The following is a 4,299-nucleotide window of genomic DNA, read 5'->3' on the forward strand; positions in this document are numbered from 1 at the left end:
TTATGATTTTATTATGTAACATACTATTATTAGGAATGAAATAAAAGAGGTTGATTGGTTATGAAACGGTTGTGATTTTCTTTTCATTATTCTTGTCGAATTTCAAATGCATTTGCAAATGTCCTTCTATTTACATTTAAAGTAATTAAGTGGGTTGTATCCCGTGAAGGATTGCCTACCTATTCATTTAAAAAATGAAATCAAACCCTTGCGCGTAGTTCGAGTAAATGTAAAAGAATAATTGTTCTAAGCAAGAGCTTGTAATGAACTTTAGAAAATAAGCATGTGCTTCACTTACTCCGATAATGCAATTTAGTTTATTTGATGATATGAGAATGACAAATTGTCAAAATGCAAGAGCAAGATGACATTAGCTTGATTCAGCTTGGCCAGGGGCCGTTTATTTTGTGCCACAAGAGCGACACGTGAGGTTACGCGAGGCGCGTTTTTGCTCCTATTCTAGGCGTAGTAACGTTTTAATTGGTCAAGGTTTGTTGGGTTGGCAAATTCATTCCCGTCTAGGTCTGTGATCCTAACCGCAGCCCCTGGAAGTATGGACTTGACTAGGAATGGCCCGGCCCAATTGGGTTTGAATTTTCCTCGTGGATCGACAGGTAAAAGAGCCCTAATTGATTTGAGGACCAAGTCTCCTTCTTTGATGTTCCTTGGCTTAACCCTTTTGTTGAAGGCTCATTTGATACGCGCCTGATATGTTTGCACATTATATAATGCACGTAACCTTCGTTCATCCAGGAGGATGAGTTCTTCATATCTATCCTTCCTCCAATCGGCTTCGGGTATTTGACTTTCGAGTAAAATACGCAAGGATGGTATTTCTAGCTCGACTGGTTGTACGGCTTCCATACCGTAGGTCAAATAGAAAGGAGTGGCCCCAGTTGGTGTCCTAACGGATGTACGATATCCCCATAAAGCAAAGGATATCTTGCTTGGCCAATCTCTATAGTTGTCAATCATTTTCTTGAGAATTGTGACAACATTTTTGTTTGCTGCCTCTACCGCGCCATTGGTTTGTGGTCTATATGGCGAGGAGTGGTGATGCTTGATTTTGTACTTGGCTAGCAATTGTTCAGTCTCAGCTTGGAAATGTGATCCATTGTCACTGATGATCTCATATGGACAACCATATCGATAGATGATATTGGTTTGCATGAACTTTGCCACGTTCTTGGCTGTAAGACTGGTGTAGGAAGCCGCTTCTACCCACTTGGTGAAATAATCTATTGCTACTAGGATGAAACAGTGACCTCCTATTCCGGCTGGAGTGATTTTACCGATGATGTCAATTCCCCACGCATAAAATGGCCAGGAAGATGTCATAGTGTAAAGCAATGAGGGAGGAACATGTTGCACATTCCCGAAGATTTGACAATTATGGCAATGTCTCACATATTTGATGCAATCAGATTCCATCGTGGTCCAATAATACCCTAAACGTGTGATTTTCTTTGCCATCATGGGTCCACTCATGTGAGGGCCACATTCTCCATCATGGAATTCTTCTATCACTTTTTGTGCATGTGAATGATCAAGACAACGTAGGATGACACCAAGAGGTGTTCTTTTGTATAGCTCTCCTTGCATGAGGACGTAGCTGGGAAGCTAGCAAACGGATAGCGCGTTGTCCCCTTTTTTCCATCTCTGGTGGATAGGTGCCGTTGAGTTTGAAGTTTAGGATTGCTTGGAACCAAGGTTCCTCCGTAATTTCCTCTTCATCGGTGATTTGGTGCACGTAAGCTGGCTCTGATCGTCGTTCGATGCATAAAGGCATTTCTACCATACTATCCGGCATGTTAATCAGAGATGCGAGTTTTGCAAGAGCATCCGCAAATTGATTTTCTTCTCAAGGTAGATGTAAGTAGGTTACTTAATCGAAGAATTGGGCTACTTGATCTATCCTGGCTTGATAAGGTGCCAGGCTTTCGCTTCGGATTTTCCAAGATCCCGTAATTTGATTGATGATCAAAGAAGAATCCCCATGTACTCAAAGATTCTTGATGCCTAAACTTACTGCCGCTTACAATCCAATGAGACAGGCTTCGTATTCTGACGCGTTATTTGTCACCTCGAAGTCGAGTTTGACAGAGATTGGTGTATGCTCGCCTTCAGGAGAAATGAGCAATATTCGTATTCCAAATCCTCTTAAGTTCGATGCTACATCAAAATAGAGGTCCCATGAGTCTACATCTGTTTGTAGTATATCCTCGAAATGACCAGGTTTCTATCGTTTGTGCATCATTGATGGGATTTTCTGCGAAGAATTCGGCCACGGCGCGCCCCTTTATGACTTTCAAAGGTACATATTTAAGATCGAACTCATAGAGCATCAAAGTCCATCTCGCTAGACGTCCATTGAGAACGGGTTTCTTGACGAGGTATTTGACGAGATCCATTTTGGAGAATATTTTGACGGAGTAGCTAAGCATGTAGTGGCGTAGCTTCTTCGTTGCCCACATAAGAGCGAGGCATGTCTTCTCGAGTGGTGTGCATTTGCACTCGTACTCCAAGAACTTCTTACTAAGGTAGTAGATGGCTCTTTCTGTAATACTCCGTATTTTATATTACTATTTAAGTCGAGTAATTGTTTAGTCGATAATTACGTTAAGTTATTTTACTTGACTCGCGTTGTATCGTAAGATCAAGTTGTTTCGTAAGTTAATTGAGACGGGTTTACATGGAATTCGAGATGTGAGCTAACCCATTTACTCCCGACCCATTGGAGTTTACCCAATAACATGTTTAACCCAACAACCAACATCATGTTTTAACCTAATTCTTAATCTAATTTTTACCCTAACACTACACAACCCTCATCTCACCTGCCTCCCTCTTTTCGACGCACACCAACACACACACACGCGATCCTTTCATTTGATTGAAGATTGATCATCGATTCCAACCTAATTCGATTCCCTGTTTGTAAGTCGATTTCATTCCATTGTTTATACTGTTTTAAAGTCGTCTTTTTCGAAAAGTTTGAAAAGAGAGTCCTGTTTATTTGATTTCTAGTTTATGCATATAAAATATCATAGTCAAATTCTTTGTGGTTTGTCCTAGGTGATTTATTTATGAACATGTCGCCGAAAAGTCCGCGAATCTGATTTGGTTGTGGAAAATGATTTGAAACCTTAATTTTTATGTCGATTCAGTTATGAGGCTTTTTCATACATAATCTTTGTATAGTCTAGATGATAATAGGATTTGGAATTTCTGAAAAATAATGTTTTAAACTCGTTTTATGAATCAATCCTTTTTATGCGACGGTTTCTGTCAGTTTTTGGAAATCAGTCTGGAAACCCTTGATAAGTATGGAATTTGGGAAAAACACGTTAGATATAAATTGTAGCTAAGACTCATGGGGTTCCGATTCAATTGGCCTTGTATCAATTTGATTTTTCTGGAATTAGTTATGTATTTTATTCCGAGTCTGTCATGTGCTGGAAAATCAGGAAAAAAACGTGTTTGTTCTTTAAGTTGATATTCCTATTAAGTTATGATGAGCCTAGGTTATGTGCATGATTATTTGATTGAGTAGGTGGTAATTATATATAATTATGTTATGTAGGTGATGGATATGTGAAGGTTCATAATTGATTGCTTGTGTGAGCTTGGATTGCGAAAAGGTAGGGAAATACACTTGACTTCTTATCGTGTTGTTGAATTGTGTTGACTTGTTTGTGTTTCATATGACCAAATTGTGAACGTGACTTGATTCGTGGTTGTTGATTACGCTATGATATGGTTGACTGAACTGTTCATGTTGAGTGTGTTATCACAACATTTGGTAGCTGGCATGATTTCATTCATTAATATACATATTGTATTGCATTGTTTACTGTTGAGCATTCATGTGCATTGGATATGGAGGATGTTGAGGTGTTATGGTGTGGTGATGATGATGTTGTGATTAGGCCCAGGCGGGTTCTGCAGGACTTGCCCTGGTGTCCTCAGCTGCGAGCTGGCAGATCGGCTACGGTCGATATATATATAGTCTACCGGGGATCGGTATGGCTGGGTTGTCCGGGTTATGAGTTATGAGATATGAGTTATGAGTTATGAAATATGAGTTGAGATGGAGATGGAGGTGACGGAGGAGCATGCATATCATATTTTTTGTTGTTTCATTGTTTTCTCTACTCAACCTCGTGGTTGACCCTGTGTATTCGTGAACACCTGTGATGAACCTTTTAATGGGGAGCAGACTTGACAGGTTTAAGAGATAGAACGGGAGCTTGATGGGCGTGAGACACTGGATCGGAAGACTTAGTAGCTAGATCATCA

The 4,299-nt window shown here is 40.0% G+C and overlaps 1 long non-coding RNA gene across 1 annotated transcript; it reads left to right on the forward strand.

The window, feature by feature from the left end:
• Window positions 1–2,877: 2,877 nt before the first annotated feature.
• Window positions 2,878–4,299, forward strand: LOC141598145 (uncharacterized). Its single transcript, XR_012523269.1, has 3 exons — window positions 2,878–2,937; window positions 3,584–3,641; window positions 4,220–4,299. It is a non-coding gene; the product is annotated as an uncharacterized LOC141598145 (long non-coding RNA).

Source organism: Silene latifolia, chromosome 9 (genome assembly GCF_048544455.1).
Source record: "Silene latifolia isolate original U9 population chromosome 9, ASM4854445v1, whole genome shotgun sequence".
Classification (NCBI taxonomy): domain Eukaryota; kingdom Viridiplantae; phylum Streptophyta; class Magnoliopsida; order Caryophyllales; family Caryophyllaceae; genus Silene; species Silene latifolia.